Source organism: Pelophylax lessonae (genome assembly GCF_965119305.1).
Source record: "Pelophylax lessonae genome assembly, chromosome: 2".
NCBI lineage: Eukaryota > Metazoa > Chordata > Amphibia > Anura > Ranidae > Pelophylax > Pelophylax lessonae.
Window position 1 is genome coordinate 333,370,448 of NC_138769.1, and position 12,522 is coordinate 333,382,969.

The following is a 12,522-nucleotide window of genomic DNA, read 5'->3' on the forward strand; positions in this document are numbered from 1 at the left end:
AAGTGTCAATATTTTGTATGGCCACCATTATTTTGCAGCACTGCCTTAACCCTCTTGGGCATGGAGTTCATCAGAGCTTCACAGGTTTCCACTGGATTCCTCTTCCACTCCTCCATGACAACATCAGGGAGCTGGTGGATGTTAGAGACCTTGCGCTCCTCCACCTTTCATTTTGAGGATGCCCCACAGATGCTCAATAGGGTTTAGGTCTGGAGACATGCTTGGCCAGTCAATAACCTTTACCCTCAGCTTCTTTAGCAAGACAGTGGTCGTCGTGGAGGTGTGCTTGGGGTCATTATCATGTTGGAATACTGCCCTGTGGAGTGTGGACCAGTCTCTGAAGGGAGGGGATCATACTCTGCTTCAGTATGTCACAGTACATGTTGGCATTCATGGTTCCCTCAATGAACTGTAGCTCCCCAGTGCCGGCAGCACTCATGCAGCCCCAGACCATGACACTCCCACCACCATGCTTAGCTGTAGGCAAGACGCACTTGTCTTTGTACTCCTCACCTGGTTGTCGCCACACACGCTTGACACCATCTGAACCAAATCAGTTTATCTTGGTCTCATCAGACCACAGGACATGGTTCCAGTAATCGATGTCCTTTGTCTGCTTGTTTTTAGCAAACTGTTTGCGGGCTTTCTTGTGCATCATCTTTAGAAGAGGCTTCTTTCGGGATGACAGCCATGCAGACCAATTTGATGCAGTGTGCGGCGTATGGTCTAAGCACTGACAGGCTGACCCTCCACTCCTTCAACCTCTGCAGCAATGCTGGCAGAAATCATACGTCTATTTCCCAAAGACAACCTCTGGATATGACGCTGAGCATGTGCACTCAACACCTATGGTCAACCATGGCGAGGCCTGTTCTGAGTGAAACATGTCCTGTTAAACCACTGTATGGTCTTGGCCACCATGCTGCAGCTCAGTTTCAGGGGTCTTGGCAATCTTTTTATAGTCTAGGCCATCTTTATGTAGAGCAACTGTACATTCACTACTTTACATTGTAGCAAAGTGTAATTTCTTCACTGTTGTCACATGAAAAGATATAAAAAATATTTTCAAAAATGTGAGGGGTGTACTCACTTTTGTGAGATACTGTACATGGAACTGACTTTAAATAAAAGTTCTCAATGTTCTGTAGCACTGCCCCCTAGGGAGTTGCTGAGTGTGGATTCACCTGTTATATCCATAGCAACAGTCTGTAAAACTTATCACTTTAAGACTTGGCTCAGACAATGAACAGTCCAAGGGATTTGGTTTTTGTGTTTTATTTTAGAACTTGGATGGGAGAAGGGATGAGTGGGATACTCCAACTTGATCTATGCACAATCTCTGAGGACACTAACTGTAATGAGTGCGGCAAGGCCGCTGCTTCACCTTGCCACTGAAGTGAAGTAGAAGATATGTTCCTGACTGAATTTATCTTCAGGGTCCTGACTTGGCACCCCCTTTCTCACTTCCTGTGCATGCTAACCCCTTGTCCACTAACTCCCCACTGGAGTGGTCCCCTTCCTGGGCAGACCCCTGGAATGCTTCCCAGTACTCACAGACACTGTTTTTCCCTGGGTTGCTCTGCCTTCAGCTCCACTCGCCAGTATCCTGGACCTTCTGGCTCAGCATCACACACTCTGTCCACTAGACCGACTGCCTGTAACCACCTTCCTTGCTGACAGGAGGAGAGACAGCTGTCACCCTCCTCCTGTGACCTGGCTTCCCTCCCAAAGACGCCCTGTGACATGTGCCCCTGGCTTTTATGACCTATCCCAGGATGCACCACTGTTGTACCCTCCCACTGGGACAGCCACAAAAGCTTGTGTGTCACTGGCCATGTTTCCTCCACTGTCCAACATGCTCCCCTATTGGATACAGTGGGGACACTCCCTCAGACCAAGTGAATCACACATGGACACATATAACAGCAAAACTACTGATCAGGCTCCACTGAGAAGCAGATGGATCAAACAATGCTTTTACCTAGCACCTAACTAGGAGGGTGATACAGTTATATTTACTACATTGGCCTCATTCATGATTATTATTGCTGCCATCATTAATCATCATTGGTGGGTTCATATAGCGCTTATATGTGGTTAACCCTTGTGACTGTGGTGTAGTAGTTAGCACTTTCACCTAGCAGCAAGAGGGTCGGTGGTTCGAATCCCAACCACGACCCTGCCTGGAGTTTGCATGTTATCCCTATGCCTGCGTGGGTTTCCTCCGGGTCCTCCGGTTTCCTCCCACACTCCAAAGACATTCTGGTAGGTTAATTGGATCCTGTATAAAATTGGCCCTACTGTGTATGTATGAATGTGAGTTAGGGACCTTAGATTGTACGCTTGTTGAGGGCAGGGACTGATGTGAATGTGTAATGTATATATAAAGTGCTGTGTAAACTGACAGCGCTATATAAGTACCTGAAATAATAATAATAAATAGTTAATGTCAGTTGGTCTAAATCAGTTATAAATCTATTTGGACACAACATGTATACTTGGGGTTATGTTCCTGTTCATATTTTTTTAACTTAAAAGTTGACAGACAACCTTTATTACCAATAATATATCATGTACTTTACAATGTTCCTGACATATAGTTCAGCTTCTTGGATTTTTTTTCATCTGGCCTTCTGATATGAAAGGCAGAGTGATTTAACACCTGTTTAGATTTGTCATCCATGTGACGAAATGAAAAGTATGCCGTTTGCAAGAAACTTTGCATAAAATAGTTAATTTGCATTTAATTTGAATGGTCCAAAGAATGTCAGGAAAAATGGTCGGCCCTCACGCATGTTTCTCTCATCAAATCTGGCCCTCTTTAAAAAAAAGTTTGGACACTCCTGCTATAGTGTATTCTAAAATGAAAAAAATTTGCTGTGCGCTGCTAAAGTGTTCAGGTTTGGCCTGCAGAAAAAGTGACAACCCCACTGCAAAGGAGCATGTGTAGCTGTCGAAACCTGGGATTGAACCAGGGACCTTAAAGCGGATTTCCGGCCGAAAATACTTTTTAAAAAAAAAAAAAATACCCCTTTAATACTAACATATCCCCAATAACAGTAACACTATTCTCAGATTACAGTACAGTATTTGATTGTAGATAATTTCTTACCTTTAAAATGACTGCAGAGCACGGCCATCTCCGATGTGGGCGTCTGAAGCCGCTGTGTCCCCTCTTCCTGATTTCTGTGCAAGCTGGCTACCCAGAATGCCGATCGCAATCTCGCCCATGCACTGTAGATTGCGGTCGGCAATGAGAGGAGGGGCCGGCCATGCCCATTGCCTCCTGGGATTGATGACACACATCTCCCAGGATGCACTGCGAAACAGGAAGTGACGTCTGGGACCGCGGCCAAAGAAGGAGGAAGTAGGACAAACAATCCTCTAAAATAAGGTAAGTGATCAAAAAAAAAAATTATAGCCCAATTAATTTTTAAAAACCATATCACTACTGAAATCCGTTAAGTAGAAAATGTGGGTGGAACTCCGCTTTAAGAAATTGTCTAACGCTTCTGCAACTGAGCTATTTTAGCTTTTAACTTAGGGGTGTCCAAACTATGGCCCTCCAGCTTTTCAGGAACTACAATTCCCATGAGGCATTGTAAATCTCTGACATTCACAGACATAACTAGGCATGATGGGAATTGTAGTTCCTGAACAGCTGGAGGGCCACAGTTTGGACATGGGGGAGCTTTGGGGAGGCACACTGATGGAAGGGGAGCAAATCAATATAAGGGGGGGGCTTTGTATCTTTAGTTTGTGTGATTATCTTGTTAGTCATGGGGTGGTGACGGGGTTTCTGCAATCATTTTTTTTCTTTTTCCCAATTTAAAATATTTACCATTGTGCCAACATGGTATGTGTGATTCTGTACGTTTCGGTGTTGTGTGGTATCATATAAGCACAAGTTCTATGGGCATACTCAGTAATGCAATACCAAGAACAGCCATGGTATGCAAATATCCCATAGTGCATGTTAGGTTTCATTTTACCATAATATTTGTATTAGACTATTGTTAACCCAACACTGCACTTTGCACACCTTAACTATTGCACTGTTCTACTGACCAAGCAGATTAGATTTTTAGAAGCTTCTTTTAAATTCTGAAATTTGAACCAGCAATGCCAATAGTCTTCAACTAGATGCAATGTGTTTGCATTTGCACATCAGATGTGATTTTTCTCAATGCATGCCTTCTCTCAGGCTTTGTTCTCGTTTTCCCAGAGCCGGTATTTTGAATGACCAAAAAACCTGCCTTGAGATAAGAAACAAAATGGAAGCAGCAGTCATGTGCTGCTACCTCTTTAAGAGTGCATTGCTGCTAGCCCTTTTTCTTGAACTGCGCAGGCGCAGAGCCCTCCTCCCCACGCCTGCGTGTTTGCACTTTTCCCGCCCTGCTGTGCTGCGCTTGCGCCTTTCTCCCGCTTTACGGATTGAACTAATTCACACAATGGAATGGGGAGTTTTCTCCTGCAGTTGTAAAGATGTTTGATCAGTAGTGCCTTAACCACGAAGTGCCGCTAACTCTTCTGCGTTGCCTAGGTGGACAAAGTAGACGGGTAACTTCGACTTTTCCTTTTTGAGTACGGTGCTAGCAAATGTATTGGTACGTTCTACAAAGCCCCCTCTGTGGGTTTTTGGTTGTGCCTCGACCCACCCCTCTCTCACCCCCCCTGCGGAGTGTTGCAGTTGGACGGGTCCGGGGCCGACATGGCGGAACGGCGGGATACAGAGCCCGGGTTGGCCGGGGGGTAAGGGAACGTGCTGTGGGAGGGGTTGCTGGGTTTGTGGGGATGAATTACCTGATAAAACGGCGGAAGCCGGTTTGTTTTATACATGGTGTGTGTGGGGTGACCCTGTATTTCTGTCTGTGGCCGTATACTATGCCCCCCCTCAGCTCCCTGTACCTCTGTCCTGGGGGACTAGTGCGGGAGGCGCGCACTGTCTCACATAGGACCGCATGTATTGTTCTACACGGGGCCTCTGTATGACTGGAGGGGGGACGCTGGATTTTGTGCACGGGCGGCGTGCGCATCCACATCTAGTCTAATAAGGGTTTTAGATCTATATAGGAGGCTGTGTGTGTGTCTATTGTCATACTATGGCGGTAGCTTACCGAAAGGTCACCCATTGTGTTTACCCACATTGCTTGTCTGTGTAAAGTATGCCAGCCGGCTGCATACAACGATCACTTAGGTAACACGTGCTGAAGAAACAAAACAATAAAACCAATCATCTGCTCTCCTCTCTCCTGATCCCCTCCATCCCTCCCTGGGCAACTTTGAAACTTGGGGATGGTAACCAATCCACATCTAGCTTCAACTTGCTCAGTTACGCTTTGAGAATGAAAGCTAGAAGCTGATTGGTTGCTATGCAAAGCTACCCCAGTCCTAGCTTGGGTTGGCACCAGTGCATGCGGTTTTGGGTACGCTCCCATTGACTTATTTTAGTGCCGGTTCACATTTGTGCGATCACAGAGATCACCTGTAATTCGGAGCGCACTGCTCCTAAAATTACATGCGATCTCTGTGCGGTGCAAATTCAGTCAAACAGTTTGTATGGCTGAATTCGCACTAAAAGATGCACAGGACCCTTTTTTGGTCTGCAGCAGAATCGGATCGCATAGTGGTTCATACTAGTTCGATCCGATTTTGTGCAAACTTTCAGATCGCACTGCGATATACGATCTGATCTGGGGGTGTTAACTTTTAATTGACACCCCCAGTGTATCGCATATGGCAGTGTGAACTGCCAGGGGTGCGGACGCGTTGCGGGAACACGCTGTATATTCGCAGCATTCCCGCATCGTACAAATGTGAACCGGCACTTAGACCGCGCATTTTTTTTTAAAATCGTGTCAAAGTACCGCATGCTGCATCCTTGATGCGTGTTAAGAAAATGCATGATCTAATAGACGTCAATGGGAGCGTGCATTAATTGCACCGCACCCAACCGTAGCGCATTGGCGTAAAGTTCAGCAAGCAGCGGCTGAATTTCAATCCATAAATGGGCAGGCTGCAAGTACAGCAGTTGATCTACCAATCAACTTTTGTACAGCCATCATGTCATGTTTTTTCCTGACTGATCAGTGCTGAAGGTTATAGTTGGCAGCACTGATTAGTGTATTCTGACGGCAGGGAAGTCAGAAAATAATTCAGCGAGAAGCATTCACCCACCCACACACTGGGTCTTGGTTCACACGTCTGCGATGGCAGACATCGCATGTGATTCGGAGCGCACTGCTCTGATAATCACATGTAACAACAAACACAAGGGCGCACCGGCCTAGTGCATTATCATTTGGATGGTTTATTTAAAAAATAAGGATTAAAAATACTTACAAATACTTACAAACGAGTTCTTGTTAAAAGCATGTCACAAAAGGAACGCAGTCCTCAGTAAAGGTATCTGAGGATGAGTAGTCCCTTAGATTCTTGAAGGCTAACGTGTTTCGAGGCCTAGCCTCTTCCTCAGAGGCTCTTAATACCTCAATAAGGTGGACTAAAGTTTACACCACTCTGAGCGCAGGTCACGGGTGCTTTGCACCAAAAAACTGTATGTACTGTATCTGAAAATCACATGCAATGTCTGTGCGATGCAAATCCAGCCATACAGATAGTATGGCTGAATTTGCATCTGATTCGGCACAAACACGCACAGGACACTTTTTTTGGGTCCGCAACAGAATCGGATCGCATGGTGGTTCACACCTATGCGATTTAATTCATGTCCAAATGTGAGATCGCACTGCGATATGTGAACTGATCTTGGGTGTGGTTAACTTTGAATTGACACCCCCAGCGATTTGCATATGGCAGTGTCAACTGCTTATGCTGGGAATGCAATGCGGGAACCCGCAGTAGATTGAGATGAGGGTAGAGAGTAGACGAGGGTTCCCGCATCGCACAAGTGTGAACTGGGACTTAGTGTGGATGGGGGAATCCTTCCCACTGATTGAACAAAAAAAAAAGACTAATGTCTGGGCTGCCTTAAAGTGGTTATAATGTTTAGACAGGGGAATACTTCCCACTGAAGAAAAAAAAAAAAAAAGACGAATGTATGGGTTGCTTTAAAGCAGAGCTCCGCCATAAAAGGAATGCTCCGCTTGTTGGCACCCTCCACTGCCACATTTGGCACTTTTGGGGGGGTGCCTGGTTTTGACAGGTACCAGCTCCCACTTTCGGATAAGATCATCCATCTACATGTCTGGCCTATCTTCCTTTCCCCCTGCTGCTTTCTGGGACCTGTGTATGTGTCCCAGAAGACGACGGGTCCTTTCGAGAAAGCGCAGCACGACACATGCATTTGCAGTAGGTAACCAGCTGATAAGCTTAAAGGCTTCAATGCCAGTTTACCTTACTTACAATGTCCGCGCCTGCACCAGACGCCAATTGACGAAACGGCTTAGGGTGCGGACATTGTGGGATCCCTGGACAGGTAAGTGTCCTTATAATAAAAGTCAGCAGCGACAGTATTTGTCGCTGCTGACTTTTAATTTATTTTTTTTTATAGACTGGAGCTCCGCTTTAAAGTGGTGTTATTGTGTGGACGGGGGAATCCTTTCCACTGACTGAACGGTAAAAAAAAAATATAAAAAGACTATAATGTATGGACTGCCTTAAAGGGGTTCTAATGTGTGGATGGGGGAATCCTTCCCACTAATTGAACAAAAAAAGACCAATGTATGGGCTGCATTAAAGTGGTTCTAAAGTCTAAACATTTTTTGGCTTAATGTGTTCCCTGCATTAAGGTAAAAAAATGTTTAGGCATCAGCATTGACCCCTTACCTCACTCCCCCCCCCCCCCCCACCTACTCCCATGGGGGGCACTGGACAGAGAAAAGGGGCCAGGAGTGCCCGCGGGTGACTAAAGAAGTGGAAGTTCGGGGCGCTCTGTGCAATTCCATTACACAGAGCAGGTTAATATAGACATGTTTGTTATTTACTAAATGTTTTCCCTTATCACTTTAAAGCAGTAGTAAACTGCCATGGTTTTTTCTTTGAAACCTGCAAGGTAAAATTATAACATGTTAGTATGCATCGGAAACTAGCACATTATCTGACACCTTTCAAATGAAGCCCTCCAATGACGCACTGTCACCGTTTACATGTTTCCACCTACACCTTCCAGGTTCATGACCTCCGGCCGTCTGATTGGCCGCGCCATGATGACGTCCCTTCCGTGCATGCATGCGGGAGACACTATTCTTGGCACAGGACTTTAAAGGAACGGCCACACGATACCATGATGTTAAGGCTCCATGTACACGGGACGTTGTTAAAAGTCCCTTTGAATGCTGGAATTTTTAGGACGTTTGAAACGTCCGTTCAGTCGCGTTTGTACCCGCGTTTAGCGGGCGTTTAGCAGCGTTTGCGGGCGTTTGCGTTTAGAAGCGTTCCTAGAGGTCAAAAAAATTATTCCCCTTTAAAATGGAAAAACGCGAACGCTAAACGCGGGTCATCACGTTTAGACGCGTTCGGACGCGTTTTTGCGTTTGAAACGCCGGGAAACACACGTTCGAACGCAAATAATTGCGTTCTAAAAACAGACCCTGAACGCAACTGCCTGCAAATGACTGTAAACGACCTGGTGTACATGGACAGATAAGATAAAATGTAGATGGGTTCAGGGGCTTCTGAAAAAAACGCCCAACTGCTCCTAAACGGGCATTTCCAGCGTCCCGTGTACATGGAGCCTAACAGTAGATGGTTGTGTACCTTTTTAAAGGCCAAACTCGCTCAGAAGAGATTTAACTTTATTGTTCTCTCATAGAAATCAATGTTGTGCTTTACATGCAGTTTGTTTAGTGTAGTTCACTATATTTTGGGTCCTTCTGGCAAGCATGAAGAAGCATTTTCCAAAATTCTCATTTTTGAAATATTTGTTAGATTTTCTCATTGTAAGTTGACAATTGTGACAACAGTTTTTGAAACAGGATGGAAAATTTATCTCAAAAACATTTTTAATAGAGTATGTGGCTCTTGTTTGAGGTTCAGAGCCAACAGCTTTCTTGTAATAACAGATGCGGCTCAGCAGCTGCCCAGTTGTCAAGGAGCGGGAGGGAATGTCCGCCGGGCTGGCCGAAGACCCGAACAAGCTGGATTAAACCCTGATCGGATTTCGGATGTAAAAACCTGGAAACGATGTCATGGTAGAGCTAGGGCTGGGCGATAAAACGATACCGATATGTATCGCGATAGTCACGTGATCGATAGCAATAAAAGAATTTGAACGATAAAACGAAAAGTCCGCTCCGACGGGTTTAAGCTTTAAAAATGGCGCCGCCCGTCGCATACATGTCACCGCGCACGCGCCGCCGCTCGGGAGAGGCCGGGAATAGCCGAAATTACACGAGCGGTGGCGGCGCGTGCGCAATGACGTGGCGGCGCCATTTTTAAAATGAAGGCACCTTTGGAACAGGTAAGTGAAACAGCTTCACTACCTGCCATTATGCAGGGCTGCGGGCACACTACAAGGGATGCAGTGCTGCGGGCATGGTCTACCTGTACCATGCCCACAGCACTGCATCTCCTGTAGTATGCCCACAACCCCGGATCCTCTTGTACCATGCCAGTGCCCTGCATTCTCCTGCACCATGCCAGTGCCCTGCATTCTCCTGCACCATGCCAGTGCCCTGCATTCTCCTGCACCATGCCAGTGCCCTGCATTCTCCTGCACCATGCCAGTCGCCCTGCATTCTCCTGCACCATGCCAGTCGCCCTGCATTCTCCTGCACCATGCCAGTCGCCCTGCATTCTCCTGCACCATGCCAGTCGCCCTGCATTCTCCTGCACCATGCCAGTCGCCCTGCATTCTCCTGTACCATGCCCGCCGCCCTGCATTCTCACCCTAGGGTCCTTATTTTAAATGGGTAATAAAAAATATCAATAATTATCGATATCGACCGCTATGAAACACTGATATCGTGATACAGATTTCAGCCATATCGCCCAGCCCTAGGTATAGCTTCCGGGTACTGGAGCCCTAAAGGCGCCATTGTAAAAAAAAGACAGTATTTAAAAAAGCCAAACTTGGCATTTTAAATTGTTTACAGTGCAGAGGATGGGTTTGGTGTCTTTTAGACCCCCAGAGTACCGGTCACTGCCTATTACTGCCACAAAGGATGTTTACGTTCCTTGTGACAGCAATAAAAGTGATCATGAATTTTTTTAAATGTATAGTGTAAAGAAAAAAAAAAGTTTAAAGCGCCCGATACCTCCGTGCTTGCGCGCAGGAGCATACGCATATGTAAACTGTGTTCAAACCACGTGTGAGGTATTGTCGTGATCGTTGGCGCGAGAGCAATATTTCTAGCACAAGACCTCCTTTAACTAAAAAGGTAACCGGTAAAAATTTTTAAAGCGTCGCCTATGGAGATTTTTAAGTACCGTAGTATGTCGCCATTCCACAAGTGTGCGCAATTTTAAAGCTTGAGATGTTGGGTATCCATTTACTCAGCGTAACATCAACTTTTACATTATATACAAAAATTGGGCATATTTTACTTTTTTAATATACTGTATTTTAGAGCTGCACGATTCTGGCCAAAATGAGAATCACGATTTTTTAGCTTGGAATAAAGATCACGATTCTCTCACGATTCTCTGTGTAACAAAAAAAAACTGGGATAACTTTACTGTTACATTTTTTTTTTTATTCATTAAAGTTTATTAATTGCGTTTGAAAGACTGCTGCGCAAATACAGTGTGACATAAAATATTACAACAATCGCCATTTTATTCTGTAGGGTCTCTGCTAAAAAAATATATAAAATGTTTGGGGGTTCTAAGTACCTTTCTAGCAAAAAAAAATGATTTTAACTTGCAAGCAACAAGTGTCAGAGAAAGGTCCAGTCTTTAAGAGGTTAAACTTCCTTTCTCCCTGGCAGAGGGAAGGAAAAGATACAATGTAATCATTTTGTTTATATTTACTGGGAGCCTTAATGCTGATAGGTGTTTGCAGGAGGAAAGATACAATGTAATCATTTTGTTTATAGTTACTGGGAGTTTTCCACAGCTGTTTTCTCTGCTCCCTCAGCTATGCAAAGAATCGAGAATATGTCAGGTTTAGATCGTCAGGGGGGGTGAATCGAGATCGCGATTTTCATACGATTAATCGTGCAGCTCTACTGTATTTATAAAAGTGTAATTCTTCCCAAAAAATTGCATTTGAAAAACCGCTGCGCAAATATCACGTGAAATAAAATATCGCAGCGATCACGTTTTATTCTCTAGGGTCTCTGCTAATATATATATTTGGAGTGCTAAGTAATTTTCTTGCAAAAAATACTGATTTGAACTTGTAAGCAACATATGTCAGAAAAAGGCCTAGGCTCAAAGGGGTAAAGAGAACCTCAAGCTTAACACCCACCCCCCCCTTTTTTTTTTCTCTCTGATCCTGCTTACCTTGTGGTGTTGTAAGCACAGTTCGGATACTCACCTAGCTACTGGATCCAGTGTTGTCCTGCTGACACCGCTGGGTCCCACGCTGCCATCTTGCTTGTAACGTCATTGCAATGCTCACCTGCTCTTCCATACTCAGCTGGCGGGTCCTCACTCGCAAAGAGGAAAAACAGAGAGGCCAATTCGCTGCTCCAGGTGAGAAGTGTAATTCTTAGGACAGTTGGACCAAGACTGGTTTTGAAGAAGCACGTTGGTAGTATGAAACGCGTCAAACTTTCCATGGTTTGTGTCCTTGTGACGTGTGCATATCCCAGGAGGCCCAGCGAGCACTGTGCATGTCATCCATCTAGGAGAATGACCTGCATTGAGAGGCGGCCCCGCCCCGAGCAGTTTGCAGAAAAAAACTCTGGTATTTGTGTAGGGTTGGAGCAGAGGGAACTTGTCAAAACAGGTGAAGTTCTGCTTTAAAAGCAATCAAAATTCTGAAGTACCTTCTAGCAACGTTTGTCAGATTTTGTTTGCATAATAAAATGTACTGGTTAGATTTTTCATATGTTTGAAAAAAGAGTATGGTCACTTTAAAGATGATATCCATGTTTCTCTTTCAATCATTGACGAACACAGCTCCTCATCCTCTTGACTATGTGGGTTATACTGCCCCCTACAGGAGTAGGACACGAGGCAGAAAATAAATTGACTATGCCCATGGGACAGGCGCAGGGGGTATACTCCCACTCTCTGCCATAGGTTCTCAGTTTTTTTTTCTGCCTAGTCAGGACCTTTTTTTTTTTTTTCTTTTTAGAATGGACTTTTTTCCTCTTTATTTAGTTCCTGATCAGAATCTACAATCAATTGCTGAACTGGGCGACGGACTAGATAATCTAAATCTATAGGGTCCCCCCAGTCTGGCCAGCGAACCTGTACAGACTGCAGCTCTGCGCTAGGTCAGTGGCGACATAATCCCACTGGACGGGGGCTGGCCTGCGAGTTAAATGTCTCGTGCATACGACCTGGCTTCGGCCTGAGTTGCAGCGTTCATCCTGGCCAACAGCATCCACATTACGATGGAGCGGTGGTCTGTCCAGAGTGGTGCCCATCCTGTTCCTGGTGTGGTAAGTA

General features: G+C 45.3%; 1 protein-coding gene across 2 annotated transcripts in view; it reads left to right on the top strand.

The window, feature by feature from the left end:
* The first annotated feature begins 4,457 nt into the window (after positions 1-4,457).
* ZMYM4 (zinc finger MYM-type containing 4) overlaps positions 4,458-12,522 on the top strand; it is a 209,673-nt gene continuing 201,608 nt past the window's right edge. The window contains exon 1 of one of the 2 annotated variants that reach the window (XM_082244488.1): positions 4,458-4,560. The gene's annotated coding sequence lies outside the window, so the exon portion shown is untranslated. Of the gene's footprint in view, positions 4,561-4,666; positions 4,753-12,522 lie in introns of those variants that run through there. The other variant, XM_082244487.1, reaches the window with a different exon arrangement.